Genomic DNA, 25,720 nt, shown 5'->3' with positions numbered 1-25,720 from the left:
GTACTTTTTTGTTGACATTTTAGCTTTATTAAAATGCTGTTATCGGTTACTGGATAATTGTTTACATAAATTGTTATTATTACGTCAGCAACCAAAGGATTAAAGTTCAAGCTGGTAGGCATGTAGAAAAACCACTGCGTAAATAATCGTTCCTTTTTGTCTCAGGGATTTGGAGTAACTTGCAATGTCTTGCATTCCTGTGAAAATGGCAACTGGTTCATCATTTTACTGAAGGTCTAAAGAAATTTCAAGTGGGCCACCTGTGCCAGCCATAAATGACATGAATTCAGTGGAGCTCAACCAAGAAAAATGAAAAGAACCAAAGAGGAGGCGATTGAAACCATGACTGGAGGTATTAAAAGTAGGTACTGCTTTCAAAATCATGTGTAGTTAACAAAATTCTGAAGAAATGCTAATGAGCCTGCCTAGTGTACCTATACTATTGTTATTCATTGCATTTCATGTTTCTTATGGGAAATAATTATGTTGTATGGAAGAGGTTCAAGTTAAAAACATGATCGGATGTCAAGCAGCCTAGTTACAGCACTGATTTGCCATCTCTGTTTGGACTACATGGGCTGCGTGGGGGCCGGAGGTGTCCTTAGTCAGGGGCCAAGGCGGGGCAAAGTCAGTTACCAGGAGACCCTCTTCCTTAACTGGCTCCAACTCCCTTGAGAAGAACCTCTTTGGGGCTCTTTTGTTATGAGGAGCAGCAAACCATGTAGCCTGGCTCAAATCAGTGGTATTGGGCTGCTCAGAATCCTCTCTTCTCCTGCGGCCTGGCCCTGAGGGGACAGGGCAGGGAGACCTGGGGGGGTGTCACCTGTCCCTGGGTTGCCCAGCTCGAAGTAGCCCCTCCGTCCACCTTTAGTTAGCAATGTTTAGAAGTAGGCAAACAGAGGCAAACAGGTCCACTACTTCTCCACAGGCCCCTGGGACATTTTAAAAACAATTTATTTATTTATGTGGCTGCATCAGATTTTAGCTGTGGCACACGGGCTCTCTAGTTGTGTAACTTGGGCCCAGTAATTGCAGTGCATGGGCTTAGTTACCCCATGGCGTGTAGGATCTTAGTTCTCTGACCGGGATTGAATCCGTGTCCCTTGCATTGGAGGTGGATTCGTAGCCACTGGACCACCAGTGAAGTCTCTGGGAAATTCTTATTAACTTTGTCAACACACTCAACAGACCCCTATTACGTATGTTCTTTAGGCCCAGTCCTTGTGCTGGCCAAGGGTCAGCAAAATCAGATAAGATCCAGGACTGCCTTCATGGGGTGCAATGACATTCAGGAGCGTGACTGGAATTAGAGAAAGGGCAGAGGCAGTTCCAAGAGAGAGGCTGGTGGGTGATGGTCTGGGCTGTTAAAGGAGGGTGAGAGAACTTGGCCCGAAGGGTCTCACAGAAAGCTGGGAGCCTTTGCAGAATCTGAGACAGAAAGAGAACCTTTGGAGGCTGACACGCTGCGCTCATCAGCTGTGTGACCTTGAGCAGGTCCCCCTGCATTCTAGGACTCAGAGCTCCCTCCTCTGAGAAACTGAGGCAGGGGGTTCTAACCCAACCTCCCGGTCAGATGAAGTGGGGACAGACTAAGGTGACTGTAGAGCTCCTGCCCCTCCCCAGAGGAAGTACTGATGTCCTGTTCCCAGGTCTCCATGACACTCCCCTTCTCTGGTGGTTCTTGACCCTGATGCATGGTACAGTCAAGGGCTCAACTCCTACCTGCACTCAGAGACAGCCTTTCTGCAGGGACTGAGTTGACCTGGAGCACGTGGGTCTCTGGGAGTGAAACTAACCCAGACTTGGAATGCCTAGAGGGACAGACAAATGCCATGGCCCTTGTACAGCTTCCTCAAATATAAATCGTCTCAGTGGAACTTTGGGGAGAAGGTGGATAGCTCTTATAAGCTATAAATTGTCATTTTTATTGCTAATAATAATAATAACAATAATTCCTGGGCTTCTGCCCTAGGATCATAGTCTGTCTATGGGTAACTTTAGTCATTCACCCAAGGACTGGCCCAGCATGCAGATTAATAATTCAACATTCCTTATCCCTAGAGTCTCATTCAGACTATGCCTATAACCCCTGACTCATCTCTAGATTGACACCTGTACCAGGGCCAATATTTCAGCAACTTTGGTTGTATCACTCTATTGAATCCCAAAGCAACCCTGTGAGGGAGGTCACCTTATCTCCACTTTACCGTGGCTCAGAGAAGGTAAGTGGCTTGCCTGAGGTCACACAGCTTACAAAAGCCAGAGCTGGGATTTGAGCCCAGATCCATCCGAGTCCAGTGTCCAGGTTTGCAAGCCTAGCATCTTTGCTAGTTGATAAAAACAGTTCTACCTCTGGGAGTTGTAGATGAAGATGGTCATCTATAGAATTCTAAGAAACAGAATTCTAAGAAAAGGCAAGAACATAAAGTAAAGGTCTTGACCTAACTCAGTGAAATAACATACTCAGTTACTGCCGAGTAAGAATTTGTAGAAACCCAGTCAGTCCTGCACCCAAATTGCCTGGAGGGCTCTCAAGGTAGGGAGAAGCTGTTGAATTAATAAAATGCATTAAGATGATTGCAGGAGAAACACTTAATCTACAGAGGATAGTACACTGTTTTCAAGTACTTTTCAAGACACCCTTTCCCACACCAATAATTGATAGACTAACCTCAAATTGTTCTTATTTGTTCATTAACATGAGTCCCCCAAGGGCTCACCGTGCAACACTTTATTAGCCTGGATTGAGTAATATATTTTAAAGTAATAAAATGACATTATTTTTAAATTATTTTTTAATGTGGACTTTCCAGCCATTGACTGCCCTCTCTGATAGGTCTGAATTAGTGAGTTTTAATTGTGTGTGAAGAAGCAATAAAATAATAATTACTAAGATGATGGGGTGCTTCATTCATGGCAGACACTGAACTGGGATGTCATGTGCATCATACCGTTGAGCTTCACAAAAATCCCACCACAGCCTGGGCATCACATGCCCCACTTCACAGACATGGAACTCACTCTCTAAGGGGTTAAACTCCCTGCTCAGGGTCCCTGGGCTAATGGGTGGTGGAGCCAAGGATGAAATCCAGGCTTAACACCTCTTTCAGCAACATCCACTGACTGTGGTCAAGGGATGAACAGTGAGTGCTGCTGAATGGGGCTGAGTCTTTGACTCAGGAGACCTGAGTTATTAAAAATGGGAAGGTAAGAAATATTAGAGCAGAGAGAAGTCAGGACATATCCTGGCACCCTGAGGACTCCTCACTGTTTATCTGTTCAAGCTTGGCCACCCCTAAGAGCCAGGTGGGCACACAAAAGTGAACAAGAGGTAGTGTGGATGGTTAATTTTATGTGTCAACTTGGCTGGGCTATGATGATCAGCCATTTGGTCAAACATCAGTCTAGATGTTGCCGTAATTATTTATTAATGCAATTAACATTTAAGTTAATGAGTGAAGCAGATTACCCTTCATCCAGTGGGTGGGTCTTATCCAATCAGTTGAAGGCCTTAAGAACAAAATTTGAGTTTCTCAGAAGAGGGAATTCTCAAGACTGCACTGTAGAAATGCTGCCCAAGTTGCCAGCCTGATATCCTGTGGAATTTAAATGGGAGATTGCAACATTAACTCTTACCTAAACGTCTGGCCTGTCAGCCTACTCTATGAATTTTGGACCTGCCAGCCTGTTACTATATGAACCAATTCCTTAAAAGAAATTTATTTCTCTCTCTCTCCCTCCCTCACTTCCCCAGCCCTCAGTATATATAGAGATACACATATGCACACATATATGCATATGTGTCTATCTATCTACCGCACAATTGCACTCATCTCACACGCTAGTAAAGTAATGCTCAAAATTCTTCAAGCCAGGCTTCAGCAATACATGAACCGTGAACTTCCTGATGTTCAAGCTGGTTTTAGAAAAGGCAGAGGAACCAGGGATCAAATTGCCAACATCCGCTGGATCATGGAAAAAGCAAGAGAGTTCCAGAAAAGCATCTATTTCTGCTTTATTGACTATGCCAAAGCCTTTGACTGTGTGGATCACAATAAACTGTGGAAAATTCTGAAAGAGATGGGAATACCAGACCACCTGACCTGCCTCTTGAGAAACCTGTATGCAGGTCAGGAAGCAACAGTTAGAACTGGACATGGAACAACAGACTGGTTCCAAACAGGAAAAGGAGTTCGTCAAGGCTGTATATTGTCACCCTGCTTATTTAACTAATATGCAGAGTACATCATGAGAAACGCTGGACTGGAAGAAGCACAAGCTGGAATCAAGATTGCCGGGAGAAATATCAATAACCTCAGATATGCAGATGACACCACCCTTATGGCAGAAAGTGAAGAGGAACTCAAAAGCCTCTTGATGAAAGTGAAAGTGGAGAGTGAAAAAGTTGGCTTAAAGCTCAACATTCAGAAAATGAAGATCATGGCATCCGGTCCCATCACTTCATGGGAAATAGATGGGGAAACAGTGGGAACAGTGTCAGACTTTATTTTTCTGGGCTCCCAAATCACTGCAGATGGTGACTGCAGCCATGAAATTAAAAGACGCTTACTCCTTGGAAGGAAAGTTATGACCAACTTAGATAGCATATTCAAAAGCAGAGATATTACTTTGCCAACAAAGGTTCGTCTAGTCAAGGCTATGGTTTTTCCTGTGGTCATGTATGGATGTGAGAGTTGGACTGTGAAGAGGGCTGAGTGCCGAAGAATTGATGCTTTTGAACTGTGGTGTTGGAGAAGATTCTTGAGAGTCCCTTGGACTGCAAGGAGATCCAACCAGTGCATTCTGAAGGAGATCAACCCTGGGATTTCTTTGGAAGGAATGATGCTAAAGCTGAAACTCCAGTACTTTGGCCACCTCATGTGAAGAGTTGACTCATTGGAAAAGACTCTGATGCTGGGAGGGATTGGGGGCAGGAGGAGAAGGAGGAGAAGGGGAAGACAGAGGATGAGATGGCTGGATGGCATCACTGACTCGATGGACGTGAGTCTGAGTGAACTCCGGGTGTTGGTGATGGACAAGGAGGCCTGGCGTGCTGCGATTCATGGGGTCGCAAAGAATCGGACACGGCTGAGCGACTGATCTGATCTGATCTATCTATCTATCCTATTGCCTTTAATTCATTTTCTTTAGAAGACCTAATATAGATGGAGATATGATTCTTGCCCCCAGGAAGCTCACATGTTACCAAGTTCTTGGGGGATCATCAGCAGAGAAGCAGACAATGATAAGAAACAGCCTAGGGTTTCAATGTGATGGCCAGTTTTTGTGTAAGCAGTGGCAATGTTGCGTTATGTGTTAGGACTCTCAAAGGAAAGACAGTAGGGAGGGAAACAGGCAGAGATGGTTCATCCATGCAACATCATCTATTCCCATTAAACCTGGATGAGTGGTGGTGAATTCTTCCCCCCACTCTGAGTCTTAAAGGCTCTGATGTTTTGTTTTATCATTCCAAGCAAGTATTCATTCTGGAAGGGGCCTCAAAGACAATGAAATGCAACTCTTTCATTGTTCAGATAGAGGAACCATGTCTCTGAGAGCTTTTTATCAAAGTGACAAAGGTACCAGATCATGGTGACTGGCAAGACGTATCCACAGAAATAATGGCAATTATTCATACACATTTGAGTACATTTTTCTATGGCTGTGGTACAGTGAAATACTGCCCCTATGCAACTGAGATTTTACCATACTTGACCATTTTGAGAAAGAAACCAAAGGAACGAAGAAATTATGGACTCAGAACTAGCTGCCATGGAAATCTATCCGAGCTCCAGGTCCACTTGGCACTGTCTTCCACAGTCACCCCTTGGTCTCACCCTGGGAAGGTGGGCCCTGGGCAGAATCCACACCAGCAAGGCCATCTCCAATCACAACCCTAGAAAGGCTCTCTTTCTGGAGTAGAAGGGTTTGTAGCCACAAGAGTTGTAACCAAAAGAGCTTCTAATCATTTAGAAGACTTGGTTCCCCATGGGGCTTCCCTGGAAGTCCAGTGGTTAGGACTTTGCTCTCCAATGCAGGGAGCATGACTTTGATTCCTGGTCAAGGACTAGGAGATATGGCCAGAAATTAAAAAAGAAGATTTGGTTCCCTAGAATATTCCATGGAATTAATTTCTCCTCTGGAATCCTCTTACTACGTAGCATTGAGGTCACTCTTGCTGTTACCTTTTATTCAGTTATCACCTCTATAAAAAGACCAAATCCTTTAAGAAACTGTGGCTCGTGTCCTTTTGTCTTCCTCTCTGTTCCTGGTGGAGAACGGTGACAGGAAAGTGGAGATCATCCCCATTTTACAGATAGAGAAGGCTGTAGAGAGGTGCAGAGAAGGGTGCAGCTAGCTTCTGACCGTGCCAGACTGGAGTGCAGAGAGGAGAGGTCTGCAGGCATTGGTCCTGGGAAGTTCTGTCACTGGGGGTGGACAGAGTACCACTTGGCCTGGCCTTGCAAAGAAGAGCCAGCTCAGCTGCTCCAAAGAGAGCCAGGCCAGTGAGAGGAGAGCATGTGGACAGGCCTTAAAATCTTTTTTCCCCCTTTTTATTACAGTTCAAAAAGATCCAGGTGACTCATTTTGTGGTGATGCTGTGACCCTCTGTCCCCTTTCCCAGGGAAGTGAGGGGAGGTTATGCCCTAAGTCTATTCTTACTGAATCTGGCATAAAAGATGTTCTTCCTGGGGAATAAGGATTGTGGCCATCAAGCTGGGGGTATGGGAGAGACACCATTTGATTAGGTGGAAGGGGTACTTGGTCTGACTACCTGAATTTTAATCTCAATTATTATTTTTATTACTAGCTGTGTGATCTTAGACAAGTCACTTAACCTCTCTGAACCTCGGTTTATGCTTTTGTGAAATAATTACCCTTTTGGGGTTATCAGTAGTCTTAAATAAAATAATACATGTGGCCATGTTTCATAGACTGAAGAGCATTGTGCCAATATTAGTTACTGTTATTCTAAAAACGATTTTATTTATTTATGTATTTTGGCTGTGCTGGGTCTTCTCTGCTGCGTGGGCTTTTCCCTGGTTGCGCCGAGTGGGGGCTACTCTTTGCTGTCGTGTGCAGGCTTCTCATTGCAGTGGCTTCTGTTGCAGAAGACAGGCTCTAGGGCTTCAGCAGTTACCATTCCCAGGCTCTAGAGCACAGGCTCAATAGCTGTGTATGGTCTTAGTTGAGCCATGGCATGTGGGATTTTCCCAGACCAGTGACTGAACCCATGTCTCCTGCACTGGCAAGTGGATTCTTTACCAATGAGCCACCAGGGAAGCCCTATTGTTATTTTTTGATACGCCCTGCAAAAGATACTTGCCAAAACCCGTGATGGGGCTCTGAGCGCAAGGACACACGGACAGTGCACGTCATCCCTTGTATGTGACTTCTGCTTCGGAAACAGGGTGAAATAAACATACACAGCAGATCTTCAGACTATCACAGACCAGGGAAGGAATGAGTCTCCCGAAGAAAACCCCCAGCAATCACGTTCCCTGAGGTTGGGAAATGTGGGCTGTAATAGCTTTGCCATCATCAACACTATGCCGAAATCACTTCTGGGTAGAATTTAGAAGACAGGGGACAGAGAGTGCAGTGGGCACCACGCCCACACACATGGTTCAAACGCAAGTTTACCACCGAAAATGACCCGAGGATTCTGGTAAAAAGAGTTGTCATTCAAGATCAGCCTTGACTCATTTCTCCCACAAAGGAGGAAATGGAAAGTCAGCAAGGGAGAGCAGACTTCATATCTAGGTGATCTTGAGTGCCCCATCTCTCCCCTCTCCCTTCTACTGAACTATTTCCCTTTTCACCTCTCTCACAGCTAATTTCACTATTAGAGATGAATTCTGGACTTCCCCAGAGGTCACAGACTCTGCCTTTCAATGCACAGGGTGCAGGTTCGATCCCTGGTTGGGGAACTAAGATCCACGTGCCCCGGGGTGTGACCAAAAAGTAAAGAGAGAGAGAAGTGCCTTTCTCTGGTTATTCAGTCTCTCAGAGTTCTCTATTACAAATGCAAAACTTCCTGAGAGAAGTGACAGGTAAATCCAGACTGTGTTCCAGTTCAGGCAATCCCAGAGACCGCAAATGTTTCCACTGGGTACCTGAGGGAGCAAAAGGGCTGAGTGGGGAAACAGAGATTGTTGTCCCATTTTCCAGATGGGGAAACTGAGACTTGGAGAAATAAAGAAAACAATTAGCAGTCTGAGGTGGGAGAAGGCCAAACCCCGCTTTCTCACCCCTCATTGTGTGTTTTCTTCAGAGTCATTCAAAGGCAACTCCAAGCAATTTGTCTCAGAGAAAATAAGCATCCATTGTCTTCCCTGTTCTTATCTCTGGGGCAACCCAGGCTATGTGGGCAGCATGTGGTCCCTTCTCAAGCACATCCATGCATAAGCTGGAGGGTAATCATGACTCCTGTGCCTGGTTCTAAATAACATAACTAGGCCAATCAGGCCCTCTCTCTCTGGAATTCAAACTGAGATCTAAGGGACGTTGCAACTGTGTCACACTGGAACTCAGAGGTCCAGTAGATGCAAGGGTGGTGTGGCCATTACAGGGCTATAAACACCCCAAGTTTCTGAGTAAGAAGAAACCCAGGGAGCCAGTCAGCCAGGGGAGAAGGGGCACAAAGAACCACAGGAAGAGATACCCAAGGAACAGTCCCAGTCCCTGAGCAAGGAAGATGCCCCAGTCCTAGGGCAGCGACCCTTAAATGTCTGCCCGTGGGATGTCAGGATAACTGTGGAGCAGCGTCTGCCAAGATGTGTCTCCCAATTACGCTCTTTCTAACTGGGCGTATCGCTGACATTACCTTGTCCTTGCTGTTTCACTGAATGTTGAATTTAAGGGAGGCAGATAACTTTGATTTCCAGGTAACAACCTGAAATCAAGAGATGCCCCGTCTGTGAGTGATACAGGAGTTATGGCATCTCATTGCTGATGAGGATACCCCAACATGCCACCCTGATACTGTACTGATGGTACCTGTGCTGCTAGTATGCCAGAGGGGAATTGGGGGCTGTACGGAGGGAGAAGGAGCCAAATGTTTGGTGACCCTAAGAGTAAACTGACCTCTAGTCATCATGTTGTTCTCTGAATATTTCCAATGCCTGGACTTCTGCAGGTTACTGCAACCTGCTAGGGTTGCACATCCAGGCTCCTTGTGTAGGGCAGGGCCGTGTGACCTTATCTGGACAACGAGTTATGAGTGAAAGTTTTAAAGATCTACAGAGGCCCCTCAGTCTCCTGCCTTCTCTCACTGGCAACATTAAAGACAATGGCTGTTCCTTTGTTCTGGATCCTGGAGGAAGGAATAAGGAGCATCACCCCAGACAACCCAGTTCCAAGAAATAGAAATTGTTACAAGCTGTTCCAGATTGGGGAGTGTTTGTTACCATGATGCACCCTGGTACATCCTGACTGATATGTCGCCCTTTCCGGGGCTTATGCGTGGCGTTTGTCCTGGCTCCTTTAGGGAAGGTAGATGGAGGGGCTGCTGTGAGCTAGGGCAACCTCAGGGACTGGTGACTCCTTGAGTGTCTCCCCACAGCCTCAGGGCTGCCCCCCAGGCTGTGGGACAGGAGTGCTGAACGGCAGAGGGCGCCAGAGGCCCATGTCAGCTCTCTCATCTTGGTGCCATCCAGGATGTTGGCGTTGGGGGAGCTGGCCCTGGCGGCAGGTGGCGATCTCAGGGCCTGCTCCTCTTCCGTGGCACTGCAGTTGTGGGCAAGTGTCTGCATGACCCAGCCTCACCCCCCAGTAGGCTTCAGAGAACATCGGGGAACAGCAGGCAAGGGGCCTCACTCACTGAGGCTTCTAGAGAGCAGGTCTTCCACTCACCTCTTCTCTCTTGGCCCAGACTCTGCTTTAGTTGTTGGACATCAGGCCCGGCATCAGGCTGGAAGGGGCAGCTGGGAGAAGGATGGAGCGTGCTGGGCATGGCTTACACACAGCCACCCACACGGCACAGGGCAGGGTGCACCAGGCCTTCCCTGAGGCTGCTGCTCTCCAAGCCTTGAATCCTCCAGCTAGACTTCCGTCTCTTCATCACACGGCTTTTGTTTGTGCTCAGATGCAGCCCTGTTTGTCTTTTTGGTGGAAGGAGGCAGTGGTGGTTGGAAAGGGCAGGGTGAGGAGCAGCTGTTCCTAGACTCGCAGTACAGTGAGGGGGGGACCTGGGAGCCTGATCGGTACAAAGCGCTTTAGCCTGTGGGGGTGGGCAGGCAGCTGTGTGGTGCCTCCAAGTCCCTCCCTGGGCCTCAGTTTCCTTGGCTATAAGAAAGAGATTGGGGCCATGAAACTTTGCTTCTGGGAGCAAGTTTTGCCACTCAGGAATGGGGACAAAGCCCAGCGCTGGGGAAGGGGTAGGAGGGAGAGAAGAGAGAGCTACCAGGAAGGAAAAGGGTGCGGACGGGGGGTGGGAGGGGGGACCTGGGCCACTGAGAGTCACTAGCTGAATGTGACATTTTCCAGGAGCAGTTGGATTGCCTGTGTCCACTTGCTTTCCTTTTGTGTTGGCGTGTTTCAGTGTTTACATTCCTCCAGATATAAAGACTGAAGTCACGTCAGACCATTACATCTCACCTTGGCTGGCCCAAAGTCAAACAGAAGAGGTCGCCAGGGGCACCTAAGTCTCTAGCCTTCCTCCCAGCCTCTTTCTTAACTCTTATTTATTTATTAAATTCCGCCCCCTACCCCCCGTTTTTGGTTGTGCTGTGTGATATGTGGGATCTTAGTTCCCCAACTAGGGATTGAATCTGTGTCCTCTGCGTTGGAAGTGCAGAGTCCTAACCACTGGACAACCAGGGAAGTCCCTAGCCTCCTTTAGGTGCTACTCTTACCTCCTGAGTCTCCTGGTGCTGCTTCCCTCCCACTTGGACAGGGGATCTGGCCTGGTCTCTGGAACCCTAGTCAGACCTGTCTTCTAAAAGGTCAAGCAGATGAACTCTAAGCCATGACCTTGAGGGGAACAAGGGGGTAGGGAACGTCCCCATTATGCTTTGAAATGCCTTTTTGCCCCTTTCCTGATCCTTACTAGCTAGTCAGGCTTCCAGGTGAAAAGGAGACACCAAGCTTTTCCCAGCAAGAGTCCTGGAGTTCTGGCAAGTGCCTTCTGGGTGGGATTTCCCTGGAGAAGCACTGTCTCCTTCAACCCTTCAACCTTCATTCGGTTCAGATTCTGGAAAGCTGGGGTGAGGCCCAAAGACAGGCCACTTCTGAAGACTTCCTCCGCTCTCCCCAGTATCTGGTTCCTCTGAGCTCTAGAGGGAATCAGCACACTGCCTGTAAGCTAAGTGCTGCTGCTGCTGCTGCTAAATCGATTCAGTCGTGTCTGACTCTGTGCAACCCCAGAGACGGCAGCCCACCAGGCTCCCCTGTCCCTGGGATTCTCCAGGCAAGAACACTGGAGTGGGTTGCCATTGCCTTCTCCAAAGCTAAGTGCTACCTGTAAGCTACTCTGGTGCATCAGATGTGTTGAGAACCTGGTCTCCCACGAGCTGGTTGTAAACTGCTTAGGGCGAGGCAGACGGTTTGGGCATTTCTCCCTTCTCCTGATTGCTGGTGCTGTCATATTCTGTCCCTAGTGAACAGCTGTGTGTCCCATCAAGTCCACCCACCTGGATTATTCATTCATTCATTCATTCTTTCATACATTCATCGAGGCCCCATGGGTATAACATTACCAGGGACTAGACACAGAGATAAAGGAGCAGAACACAGTCCTTGAAGGGGTTGAGTTGAGTGGGTCTTGCGATTCAGGGTGCCCTGCGTGTAAGGGGCCTGCGGGCGGGGCTCTCACAAGAAGGTGAGGTTTGGACTGGTTGTTGAAGGAAAAGCAGTAAGAGTTGGCGGTTGAGGGCTGGGAGAGAATTTTCCAGGAGAGCGGTGAAATACACAGCAAAGTTGGGTGTGTTCTGGGACTGAAGCGTTCATTGCTGCTGGAGCAAATGCATGTGAGTAAGGATGAGGCTGAGAAGAAGGTGGACCTTGGATTAGAGAGGGCCTTGGGATGCAGATTAGAGCAGGCAGTCTAGAGGTGGCTGGTAGGCCATATGGAGATGAGTGTTCTAGCTCAGAAAGGAGGAGGAGGAGATCATTTAAGGCGGGCAGGGGGTGAAGTTGAGGAACAGCTCTGAAAGACACTGGGTGGGTAGAAGCCGTCCAACCAGATGACCTTTTGGACATGGTAGGTAATGAGGAATAAGGAGAGGCTGAGGCTGACCTCCAGGTTCCTGACTCTAGTGGCTGATGTTTGGGGGCTACACCTTCCTCACCAGACTAGGGCAGAAGAGCAGCAGGTTGGGTGTGGGGCCTGAGGATGGATTCAGGTATGGATGCAATGGATTTGGGATTCCGGTGGCCATCTCAGGAGAGGCCACCTCTACACCAACAAGCATTTGGTTTAGAGTTTGGAGAACTGACATGGATGTCCTCAGCATCTGGGAAGTGTCTGAATCCCTATGGGGTCAATGAAATGATTAAAAGGGGATGAACAAAGGGAGATAAAAGAAAAGGGCCAGGTCAAGCTCTGAGAAGTGCTGGCATTTAACAAGGGGATAGAGGATGCAAATAGGCTTCCCTGTAGCTCAGATGGTAAAGAATCTACCCGAAATGCAGGAGATCTGGGTTCCATCACTGGGTTGGGAAGATCCCTTGAAGGAGGGGATGACAATCTACTCCAGATTCTTGCCTGGAGAATCCTCACGGACAGAGGAGTCTGGTGGGCTGCAGTCCATGGGGTCACAAAGAGTCGGACATGACTGAGCGACTAAGCATAGAATATGCAAGGAAGAGAGGGGGCAACAGAGTCTGAGGATGGTGTGATGGAGGCCAAGGTGAAGGAGGATTAACATGTCCAAAACTACGGCAGAGAAGCTGGGGTGGAGCTCTGGCAGGAAGGTCATTGGCACGCCTGGCCTGAGCAAGACAGTGGAGTGGCAGGAGAGGACGTCGGCTTCAGGCTGACCCCCACATGTAGGGCTGCCGTGTCCACCCTGCCTGCATGGCTCTGAACACAGCACCGGGCAATCAGTCCCTGGGGGAACCTGTGGTCAGGAAAACTTTGATGAATGAATGACTGTGGGATTGAAGAAGAGACGTTTTGTTTTAAAGATTGATGAGAATTGAATGGGCAAATCTATAGAACAAAAAGTAGATGAGCGGTCATCTAAGGCTGGGTCATCGGCTGGGACACTTGGGGTGACACTAAGGAGTGTGGGGTTTCTTTTTGGGGTCATTAAACTATGAAAATTGACTATAGTGATGGCTGCACAACTCTGTGGAGATATTGAAAGACACTGAGTTGTACACTTTATGTTTTTCCTTTTTTATAATTAAATTTATGTATTTTAATTGAAGGATAATTGCTCTACAATATTGTATTGGTTTCTCCCAAACGTACTCTTTATTTTTATTTGTTTTTTTAATTTTTATTATTTTTTTGGATGCACTGAGCAGCGTGTAGGATCTTCTTTCCCCAACCAGGGATCGAACTCACACTCCCTGCATTGGAAATGCAGGGTCTTAACCCAGTGAACTGCCAGTTCAGTTCAGTTCAATCACTCAGTCGTGTCCAACTTTTTGTGACCCCATGAATGGGAGCACGCCAGGCCTCCCTGTCCATCACCAACTCCCAGAGTTCACTCAAACTCACATCCATCGACTTGGTGATGCCATCCAGCCATCTCATCCTCTGTCTTCCCCTTTTCCTCCTGCCCCCAATTCCTCCCAGCATCAGAGTCTTTTCCAATGAGTCAAATCTTCGCATGAGGTGGCCAGGGAAGTCCCAAATTGTGTACTGTACATGGATGAGTTGTGTGGTCTATGAATTATATCTCAATAAAACTGTTTTTAAAAATATAAAGCCATCAGGAAAAAAAAAAAACAAACACCCCAAAGACTGGTGAGACTTGAAACTTGGGCATCTCACCCCTCCCACTTCCTTGCCCCCAGAGTGAGTCAGGATCAGAGAGGTAATGGATGGGGGTGGGGGGTTTCCGGTCTGCATCTGGATCTGGAAATTATGAGCTAACTTGGGGAAAACATGGAGGACTGTTTGGAAAGTCAGAAGTACTCCCTGGCCAAGAGGTGAGAACTCCTTTTCTCTGGGGGCTTTCCTGTAGTTCCAGCCTCCTGGGTGACCTCTGGTGGTGAGCTGGGTGACCAGGGATGCTGCAGCTTGCTGGGCTCTGGAGGCAAAGCTTCTCTCTTTGGAGATCGTAGCCCAGGTCAGCAGCCAGCATAGGGAACCCTGGCTGGGATTCTAGGCCAGACTCTGTCATTAGCTCATGTGAGATGGTCCTTGCTCTGAGCCTCTGTCGTCCCATCTGTATAGCAGGGATTTCAATACTGCATTCACCTGGGTATCCTGAGGACAAGATGGGATAATGGATGCGAAGGTGCTGTGACAAGGAGGACATGCTGTATGTAGGCCAGAGTTTTCTTCATTCATTCATGGATATGTGCATGCATTCATTCAACAAAGAGTGGCGAGGTGTTCACTGGATGCTACGATTATGAAATACTACATGTTTGTGGGCAGAACAAGCCGGCAGAGTTTGTGATAAGAGCCTGTCTCTGGCCGTATTTATGCCAGTTCCTCACTGTCTGCAGCAGAAGGGGAGGGATGGAGCTGATGGGTCGGCAGGCATCAGTGCTCCAGCCTGGGGGAGGCCACCAGCCCTGATGTTGCACTAGAGTCAGTAGACCCTGTTGCATGGGATTCTGTGAGGCTGGGAATTCCTTCTCTGTTCTGGTGGGGAAGAGTTTATACTAAATAGGGTCTAGGATTGTTTTCCTGCTTTGTCATCTTGACACCAGAGGATGCCTCCTTTGTTATCTGGTGCCTAGCAGAGGCACATCGGTCTTTGACATGGGCCAGGTCACTGTCCTTTGTGGATGTGAAAGGATTCCAGGGTAGAAGGTGGTCACCTGGGCAGCTGGGTGGACATAGATGGCTCCCGGATATGAATGTGAAAGACTTGGATTCAAATTGGGTAGGTGAACTTGGACAAGGTATTTACCTTGATGGGACTCACCCTCCCTTTCTGTAACATGGGACTCAATACCTCCCTATGTGCCTTGGGAAGATAAGGTGAGGTGGTGAGAGAATTTTGAGTAAAGAGGCCTCTTCCTCTACGTCCTCATCTTCCATTTACATCAGCCCGTCAACACTGTCATCACTGGCCCACCATTTGGGCTCCATGCGACACTTCCCTTCTTCTGATGGGCCCTCTGTAGTGTCTACTCAGTAGGAGTGCGTCCCCCACTTATCACCCTGTGGATCTAAATGACCGCTGAGTGGCTGGCTGGGCAGGATTTGCTGACTTAATGCCATGACTCTATTTTACTGTAATTTATGGAGGCTTCCCTGGTGGCTCAGATGGTAAAGAATACACTTGCAATGCAGGAGACCTGGTTCAGTTCCTGGGTCAGGAAGATTCCCTGGAGAAGGGAATGGCAACACACTCCAATAGTCTCACCTCATTCCTCCGTGGAGTGAGGAGCCTGGTGGGCCCCAGTCCATGAGGTTGCAAAGAGTCAGACATGACTGAGGGACTAAACAAACAAAAAAAAAAAAACGGGAGGTTGTAACCCAAAGGAGAGGATTCAGTGCCTCAGAATCTCAAAACATCGGAGCAGGAGGAAGCCTTGGAGAGCATGCACTCTGGGTGTAAAGAACAGGTGGATAAACGATTGCTTAAATGATTCCCCTTGAGTGTGAGTAGCTTTGTCGGTGGGTCTGCCAGCCTTCTGCACTGAGTGACTCTGGAGAACCAAGGTGGGTGCGGTCCAAGTGCAGGACCCTGCAGAGGTGCACCCCGTCCATCCATGGCAGCCAAGCAGATGTTCAGATTCGGATGGACCAGAAGTTTAAGAGGTGCAGAGGATCGGTGGGTTTTATAAATTAAGCTCTGAGGTTTAACTATCCATAAATGACTTCAAGGTCCATTTCGTGGGTGGCAGAGTTGCTTCTCATGGGATCAGACCTAAGGCCTCCCTGAAGGCACCCAGGCTTGCCCACATCCCCTGACATCACGTCTCCTTGGAGCCTCTGTGGCACCTGGAGGTCTCTCCTGTGGGGGGCGGGCGTAGAGGGAAGAGGTCCGCTGCCTGGGAGCTGTGTTCTCCTCCACCAGACTCTGCACACTCTGCTGGCCAGTGGACAGCCTTCCAAAATCCATTTGCTAAAAGCCAATTTGCCAAATGACTCCAATTTGCTGAATGACTCATTTGCCATAGGACTGAGGATTCAGTTTTTAAATTTCAGTTTCCCTGAGCCTTTGCACAGCAGTTTTGGCAGCAGAATTTTGCATGAGTGTAAGACTTTTAATGCTGAGCCTGACTCCAGCTCCCAGGGTTTTATGTGGAAACGATAGGCTTGCCCAGCCCCTACCCCTGCCTCCAAATCTGCCTCCGCCTGCTTTGCTTTCTGGGGGGAGGGGGTTTCTTTTCCAACACAGTGTCTGTTTCTCTCTTTCTGCAAGCCTCCTCCGTGTCTGCCCTTGAACACAGGCAGTAAGAGTGGATCCATGATGGAGTGGAGGCTCAAACCCTTCCTCCGAGGAGGCTCAGGACCCTGGACTGGGGTCATGAGAAGAACGGAAGAAAGTGGCGCTTCTTGCACACTTTGGTTTCTGATTTAGGATTCATGCCTTTGTTATTCTTTATTATCATTTTAATTCACGTTGCAACAGACATTGGAGTAGCGTTTCTCAGTGAAGAGCTTTAACTTTGCTTGTACGTATTATTTACTTATTTCTGGCTGCGTTGGGTCTTAACCTGTGGTGCGCAGGCTTGGTAGTTGTGGAACGTGGGCTCAGTTGCCCCTCAGCATGTGGGATTTTAGGTCCCCAACCAGGGATCAAATGCATGTCCCTGCATTGGAAAGTGGATCTTAACCACTGGACCACCAGGTACATCCCTAACCTATTTATTTATTAAATCTAAGAATTGAAATTTAGTTTAGAACCTGCTCATTGCTAGCACATAGGATCATAAAATTTGCTCATCACCCAAAATGAGCAGCTTAAGATTTAGAGGTTCATTTCCCAGGTGACCCAGTGGTAAAGAATCTACCTGCCAATGCAGGAAACTTGGGTTTGATCCCTGAGTCAGGAAGATCCCCTGGAGAAGGAAATGTCAACCCTTTCAAGGAAAACCCCATTGACAGAGGACCTTGTTGTTCTACAGTCCATGGCATCACAAAAGAGTCAGACATGATTTAGTGACTAAACAACAACAAGATCTAGAGTTATAGAAAAAAAATTAGTTCTTTAAACTCTTGATATTCTACAGCTATTTTCTATTTCTACATCTGTACCGATATCTGTATCTGTCCCTATATCTATATTTATTAGTGGGCAATTCAGAAAAGCAGATTAATCCTGAATATTTTCATTTGTTTTGGAATGCCTGATACTTTCTATTGCTTGGTAACATTTGGTAGTTATCTTAAGCAGAACGCAGTGTAGGTGACCTCTGGGCATGCTCATGAATTTCACTAAATCTTAACGTCTTCATCTGCAAAGTGGGGCTAAAAATGCCTCCTTGATGAGGTTTCTGTGAGTATGGAAAGAGATAAGGGGTGGCAAAGTGCTGTAATCATTGATGGAGTGGTGCAGATGTAGGCTGTTAACGTGGTTTGATTTCAGGTTGGGAAGAGCAAGTCCCAGTGTCTGTTGCCTTTTAGAAGAGGGATGGTTTAGGCCAGGAGGAAAATTTGCCATCAGTCAGTTCAGTTCAGTGGCTCAGTCGTGTCCGACTCTTTGCGACCCCATGAATCGCAGCACGCCAGGCCTCCCTGTCCATCACCAACTCCCAGAGTTCACCCAGACTCATGTCCATCGAGTCAGTGATGCCATCCAGCCATCTCATCCTCTGTCGTCCCCTTTTCCTCCTGCCCCCAATCCCTCCCAGCATCAGAATCTTTTCTAATGAGTCAACTCTTGGCATGGCCAAGTGCAAAAGCAGAGCACTGTTTCTTTGTTAAGATTCTTCATGGGCTCCTCACCCACCCACACAAGATTCTTTGTTGCTATTCCAGCCTCATCACAGCCCCCCCCCCCCCCCCCCCCCCCCCCCCCGCCCCGTCTTCCCCTCATGGCTCTGAGCTCCAGCCACACAGACTCTCCACAGATTCTAGACTGTCCCCTCCTCCCTCCTGCCTCAGGGCCTTTGCACAGTTTGTTTCTATGTTGCCATCTCCTAGGTCTTTGCTAAGATCTCTCTTCTTCTGTGAACTTTCTGTGACCCTCGCACAGGTAAACTCCTCCTGGCAAGCGTTCTCTCTTAGCACCTGCCCTTACTTATTCTTCACAGAATCAGTTACAACAGCACTTAATTAATTCATTGTGTAATTATTTGTTTAACATCTGCCCTTCTGACTGATCTATAAACACTATGAAGTCAGAGGCTGTGTCTTGTTCTCTGTGGTGGCCCAGCACTTAGCACTGAGCTTGGTACATAGAGGGTGTTAGGTAAGCACTTTTGAATGAATGAATGAATGAAATTGGGACAGCAGGGCAGGGGAGGATGAATGTCAGCTGGATGCTTCTCTTTTTGACTCATCCCGGCACTCCCCAGGAGAGCTTGGTTTACTTTCCCTCTTCGGTCTGTCCTCAGTTTAGGTCTTGGCCTCTACTCTGGGTCTAAGTGTGTCTATCAGCAAACATTCCATGAGGCAGAACAGCGGGCAGCCTGGGGGGCACACATAATATAAGGTGCTCTGAGGAGGGGAGCTGCTCTGGGCAGCGGGGTCATTGGGAGGGCCGCACGAACAAGGTGGGACTCGCAGTCTGAGTGAATAAAGCTCAGAGGGAGGCCTGCCTGGCTCGGTCAGCAGCCCCATGAGGACCTCACCCTGTCCCAGTCACAGTCAGCATGACGGCTGGTTCAGGACAGGGCAGCCTGGGGGAGCAAGCCCCCTAGCTTGGCAGAGCCTGCAGTTAACCTGGCCCTTCAGGGAGAGGGGCTGCCTGAGCCTGAGCAGCCTCCTGCCAGTACCTGAGTATTGGTGGGTGAGCTGGGTGGGGAGTGGGCTGAAGCCCCATGAGTCTCCTGCTTCAAACCCCCCGAGGACTGGGAAGGAGGAAGACCTCATTTTCTGGTTTCATACAGGCCCCTCACCTCTTTAATCCAATTCCTGGCCTTCAGCTGCTTCAGAGGGCACTGAGCTGACCCCACATCAGCTCCCTCCCCACCCCTGTCTCCCTGGATATAAAGAATATGAAACATGTAAAAAGTAAGTGGGTAATGTATAGAACTGGTTACGGTCCCCTCCCCTACCCCCTTAAAAAATATTTTAGAGAACCAGAAAAGACTGGAGCCGAAATGAGACTAGCTCAACCTGATAGTTACATGAGAAGGAGGCTCAGACCCCAGGCAGTAAACCGAGATCCCTGAGCCACACATCACACATTAGTGCTGCATGCCTTTGGTTCAGAAATATTGGACCTGATGCCTTAAGCCATTGTTAGGTACCATATTTTGGGGGGCAGTTATGGTCAATGGGCTGGAGAAGGAAATGGCAACCCACTCCAGTGTTCTTGCCTGGAGAATCCCATGGACGGAGAAGCCTGGTAGGCTGCAGTCCATGGAGTCGCACAGAGTCGGACACGACTGAAGCGACTTAGCAGCAGCAGCAACAGCATGGTCAATGGGCAAGCAGCTGAGAGTCAGACCCCACAGGAATGAGAAGTGGGGCATAGCCAAGAATCGAAACAGCATGAGACTCCTCACAGGCTTCTAAGAGTTGTCCTCCCTTTCAGAGCCTCAGTTTCCTCATCTGTTGAATGGGATAATAGTCTTGTGCCTGGACCACTACTCATCAGGGAGGCTGTGAAGGGTTTCATGATGAGATAAAGGCTGAGCTGCCTGATTTCTGAAGTCACCCTGTAATCTTAGGTGTGTCTGCTTTGGAGCCTGGGAGGGAAGTAATGGGAGGCTCTTAAAGGCATCCAAAAGTGAGCAGTGTGGGAGGGGTCTCCCCCGGCAAGGGGGAGAGACATCAGCTTCTCTTGGGCCCCTCTCTGACTGGCTGCCTATCCCAGCCTCCCTGGGCCAGGCTGACTATTTGTGGATCCACCTCTCATTCAAAGTAACAAGGATTCCAAGCCCCGATGTCCAACTCCATCACTAGATTCCTGTTAGAAAGCCCTATTGGGAGGAAACACACTGAGCTGTTCTCTCTTAAGACAAATTCCACATTTCCTCTAACATTTGGTGAGGGAGTGAGGGAGTGACTGTGTGTTTCTCGGCACCATGGGAATCTTTTGTCCTCAGCCCTGAGGTCTTGCAAGTCCTGGCCTTTGAGAGAAAAACGCTGTCTTCGCTCAGCATCACTAAGGGTGAACCTAGCTGCACCCTGTCTCCAGCCTCTCCTCTGTGATCATATATCTGCCCTGATCATCTCTTCTTTCAGAAATAGTTTGAGTCCTGCTGGCACCCCTAGACATCTGAGCAGGAAGGACCCATTGGCCTGGCCTCATCAGCCTCTCCCTCCCACCCAGCCTGGCTCCCTATTCTCTGTAGCACAGGAGACAGGAGTGTGGTACTAAGGCTTGCATTGTGGCACATCTTTCTCCTGCCTGTTCCATAGTCTACTCCCCCTTCCTTCTCTCCTCCCAGCGCCCCTCCCCGACCCCCAGGAGATCAGTGAGCCAACTAATGTGTGAAGAAACAATGGGAGTGGGCTTTGGGGAGAGGCCAACGGGGCTCCAGTAGTCAAAGCAGCCTTCCTGGAGGGGGAGGCCCCAGGTTGGGCTTTAAAGGATGGACAGGGAATGAAGAAACACTGAGGAAGAGGGATAAGCCATAGAAGAGCTCAAGGATGGGTGTGAGGAGCCCAGTTTGAGACAGTGGTGTAGGGGGGGTGTAGTGGGAGGGCTGGGTGTGTGCCTGCGGGACCAGGAGAGACCGGCTAAGAGAAGGTTGGTAAGCCAAACCCGAGACATTTTCTTTAACAAAGAATCCAGTGGTCCCCAGCTGCGGTTGCTTTAGCTAAATAAAGCAGTCACTGTGATTTTGAAACCACAGTGGGCTTGTTCCACTGTGATGGCAACTAATTATGGATTGTAATTGTTTAAACACAGGGAGGTGTTTTGACCTGAATAGCAACACTGTGACAGGCCTCCTTAAGTGTCTTCCCAGGGCTGGCCCATGAGCCATCATGGGCCTGTCTGTGCATCCCCACCCTGCTCCAGATGTTTGTGAGGACAAAGGTCAAGCAGGGGGCAGCGTTCACCTAGCACAGGGAACTGTCTTTTCTGGATTGCCACGGGGCAATCCGTCATGGTGGAGCGAGCTGAGAGAAGGCCAGTCAGTTCTTCGTCCGTGACCCGGGGTGAACAGCACATACCTGGAAGGGCCGTCATGGACATGCAACGCAATGCCAAGGGGAGGGTGGTTGCACGTGGCAGACACCGGAGGCACCAGAGCTGCGACAGCTGTAAGCAGGAAAGGAAACTGACCCCATTATACAGATAAGGAAACTGAACCCCAAGGGGAAGCTTAATCGAAGTCACATGGTCCTGGGAAGAGAGCTGGGTTTTCAAAAGACTCTCCCCACGGTGACCTCACCAGTGTTTCCCATCACTCTGAATCATCAAGTGAACAAATGACTTCTCTGACCCTCCACTTTCTCATTTGTGAAATGGAAATAACTCACATGTATCCAGTAGCTCGACTGGAAGGATGACATGGGATGATAAATGCAAAGCTGCCCAGTGCCCAGTCTGCAGAATATGCTTAGGAAGTGGTGGTCCTCGCCACGCCGCCACCACTGTCCACCCCAATGTGTGGCATCATCTAGAATTCTGTCAAGTGGAGGCCCTCGGTGAGGCCTGCAGCCTTCCCGGCCCCCTGCAGACAGAACCGTGGTCTCTGCAGTGGGAGGTCCCAGAGTGGATGTGAGGCTGCCGTTGCTCAGATGTGAACTCCTCTGAACCCTCCAGTGAGGCTGGGTTTCTTTGCCTGATCCAGTTCTCCCCTGACAGCTTTCAGATTGCATGAGTTTCCTTTAACCGCCTTGTCCGAAGGCCCCGAGAGAGTGGGGCTACGGTATAAAGTGGTGCGTCCTCTTCCTGCCCTAGTATAACCCGGCAGAGGCCTGATCAATATTTCATAGGAGCCTAGTGCAGAGTGCTCACTTTACAGCTGGAGAGGCTCAGAGGGGGAGGTGCTGCTCCCCAGGGTCAGGACGTAATGCCATGACTTCTGATCTCACTTCAGGCTCTCCCTGTGGCCTTGCGGAATTTACAGCAGGGTTGTTCATTAGGTTGAGCTTCTGGCCCTCTGCTTGGAATTCTTCTCCTACCCTTTGCTTATTTTGCTCCCCTGTATTCTTTGGGCCTCAGCTTAAACATTATGGCTTTGAGTTCCCTCCTTGACCAGGTAGAATCTCTCTGTGTTTTGCTCTCACAACATCATCTGGGGCAGAGATTGCTGGTCTTTTCCTGATGTACATGATTACCTTCTTGTTTTATCAAATCCCAATTTAACAGGGAAGCAACATGTACAGTTAAAAGACTTCTTCTTATAGCCTTCCTGACAGGAAATTGCTGGGTAGGGCTTCTGAGAAATTGAGAAACAGCTGACTATTTTTTCCTTTGCATTTTGCCGTTTGTGTCTTTCCTTTATTATTTCTGGAACAGAGATGTAACGATTAGAGCTCTAGTAGCTATCTTGGACTTTTAGGTTAAGGATATTAAGGATGCTCATATGTTAGATCAGAAGCATAGCAAGAGTTTGGGTCCCTGAGGGCTTTATGGAAGCCATCATTCCAGCCCTGGGATGCCTACTTCTAGACTTATTTTATGTAAGAGGTAAAACCTTCATTTGCTTTCATCACTATTGTTGAATTTCTATTCCCGGCAGCCAAACTCAATCCCGATTGATGAACGTTCTTTGTTGTGCTTATCATAGTTAATGCTAGTTATGCACAGACCTTTTTAATATCCGATCATTAGACAGTATGCTCGATGAGGGCAGAGACTCCATCTGGCTTGTTTACTCCCGTATTCCCAGCAACCAGCACAGTGCCTGACACTGTTTGTGCCAGCAGGGACTTGGTCAGTTTTCTTGCGTGAATACATTCCAATGAGGATGTGGTGTCCTCACATCCTCAGGATGTATGTAGCGAGGGTCCTACAGGGTGGTTAGAGGAAAGAGTGGCTCTGACAGTGGCCTTTGCAATAATTATGAGAAGCAACTTTAACTGCTCAGGTTGCCAGGGACTACTTTTCTTTTCCTAGTAAACTGGCTGTCCAATATCATCATTTACAAATATAATTTACATTTTCTTCCTCTCTTTCTCTTTGAGGGGACTCTCCTATAACTCACTACCTATACTAGATAGCTACTTAAAATACACCAGGTACAAAATACACAAGAAAACTATTTTTCCCCCTTCTCGATCTTGCTTCTCTGCAGCTAGCTGCTTTTCTCGCATAGTTTGGCTCATATAAAAATTGGTATCTTTTCCTCCCCTCCAGTATCATAACAGAATCTTCCCATTTATTAAAAGCTGGACGGAACTATCATTCTTAGTGGATCACCCACAACCTGTCTTCCGTCCAGGGGAATCGTTGGCCTGCCCCCTTGTCTGGCACTTTTGGGTGGAATGATGCTATGACGACCATCTTTGAGCCCAAACCTTTCCTGTGCTTAGGATGACTATTTCCTCAAAGGAGAGTCTCAGAAAGGGAATTATTTGATCAGGGGAGATAAATATATCCCAACGGCACTTTGTAAAGCAGGAGTCAGTGTAAAATTAAAGAGCAAGAGAGACTCAGTCCTTTGGCTTTTCTTTAGGCTCAGTTTCTCCAGCTGTAAACTGAGCGGGTCAGACTACAGGGCTCCAGATCCGCTTACAGGATGAGAGTTCTGCTGATGGGTGGGGATGAGGCCTCTGACATCGTTCAGGGAACAAGGGCATGAGATGGGGTGGGAGGCAGAGACCTGGATGTCTCAGCCAGCACCTGCTGCTCATCCCGCCTGGAGCTGATCCTGCCTGTGAAATTGTGTCACTGGAACTTCCAGGCCCCCTTTCTGTGACTTCCTTACCTTTACACTTTTCCCAAACTCCCAGCAAGCATGTACGTCATTGCAACCTTGACCCTTCCTGGGAGGGAGGAGAGCTTCTGATCCCCATTGGGTTTGAGGGCCTGTGTGGGGTCTCCTTTGCGGGTGAGGATTCACCTTTGAAGGCAGACTTTCCTGGTGGCTCAGATGATAAAGAATCTGCCTGTAATGAGGATGAGGGAAGGGAAATGCCCAGATGTGATAGGAGGAGTTCTTAGCGAGATGGGAAAGGAAGCTAGAACTGGGACTGGAAGGAGTGAGAGGGAACAAGCGACTGTAGGAAAAGCCCTGGGCTGCTCCTTTCTCTGTCAAGGCCATGTGAACTGAACCAGCCCCAGTTCCCTGAAGGCTGACCCTTCTTGTGTGCAAGTTACAGAGTCTGGGCATGGCTGTCTGAGGAATGAGCTCTCAAAGTACATACTTTGGTCAGAGTGGCAGAGAGCTATAGGTAGAGGGGAAGGAGGGGCAGAAGGAGGAAGCTGGGGGCCCCAGTTGCTCATTTGTTCATCACAAACCATTCGTTCATTTATTCAGTCATTTTTTTCACCCAATATTTTTGAAATCTGCTCTGCGTTACGTTCTGTGTCAAGTGCTGGGTGTTCAAAGATAGAAAAGAGAGAGATGGCCCCTGCGAAGGCTAGAGCACCCTGGGGAAATGTTGGGATCTAGGAAGGCAGTGGTAGCTGATGGGCATGGGTAGAGCATGCAGGCAGGAGGGATGGTGGGCAGCAGGCAGCAGAGAGAATCCCTCCCTGCTGGAAGGAGTCTTCTTGGCTGGTCATTGGGCTCTGGGAGAAGCAGTGCAGTGCCATCCTGAAGCTCTACAAGGGCAGAGGCACCAAACAGGAGCTGGGGAAGCAGAGGAGGAGAAGACAGGCACCCCACGGAGGCATGACTGGGCGGAGCTGTTAGTGGGTTGGGAGGTCACGTACGGGAAACACAAGCCTGGGGAACATCACTTACGCATAGAAAAGTGGCAGATAAGACCAAACAGCAAATCACAACCTGATATGTTTGCTAGGGTCATGTCTATGTGAAAATACTACCTGTAGAAGGTAATATGAAAAAAAAAGATTTTATTGCATTAAGAGCAAGACTGATGATTTGTTAGGTGGTTTTATCTTACTATGTTAATGGTTATAATCTTATCATAATAATAATAAAATTGAGACATAGAACAATACTACATCTTGTGGAGAAGGGAGATGTTTCCTTGAGATTCCTTATCACATAATAAAAGGATACCCAATAAAAATAGGATGGATGAATGCCCTGTAGGTCTTCTTCTGTTGGCAGAGGTCAAGGCAGTGGGCAGCCCCTGAAGGAAGCCCTGATACTTCAGGTGGTACAGCTATATTTCCACTGATCTTGACGATTAACTGGCCATGATTTGTTTCTCTTCGTGGGCAACAGCAGCTAACACCCCTCCAGAGTTAGCAAAGAAAAAGCTGTGCCCGTGTTGTCACTTCTTCTTCCGATCGGATGGTTGGTGTAACATAGCTTTTAGCCGCATTAGGGCTGATAGCACATCTGAATTTTCCTCTTCTGTGACAGGAAAATGGAAAAATGTGCTTACATTTGCTCTGTGGTCTTTAAAAGTTTGTTTGTGTTTTCAGCATGTCTT

General features: G+C 48.3%; 1 long non-coding RNA gene across 4 annotated transcripts in view; it reads left to right on the top strand.

Moving 5' to 3' along the window:
- Positions 1-99: 99 nt before the first annotated feature.
- Positions 100-25,720, top strand: part of LOC147365252 (uncharacterized) — a 147,666-nt gene continuing 122,045 nt past the window's right edge. For all 4 annotated transcript variants that reach the window (XR_015135311.1, XR_015135310.1, XR_015135309.1 and 1 more), the window contains exon 1: positions 100-361. This is a non-coding gene — a long non-coding RNA (uncharacterized LOC147365252). The remainder of the gene's footprint in view (positions 362-25,720) is intronic.

Source organism: Bos grunniens, chromosome 10, assembly GCF_055505025.1.
Source record: "Bos grunniens cultivar Pamir isolate PY7600 chromosome 10, Bosgru_T2T1.0, whole genome shotgun sequence".
NCBI lineage: Eukaryota > Metazoa > Chordata > Mammalia > Artiodactyla > Bovidae > Bos > Bos grunniens.
This window is presented reverse-complemented; position numbering and strand designations above follow the sequence as displayed.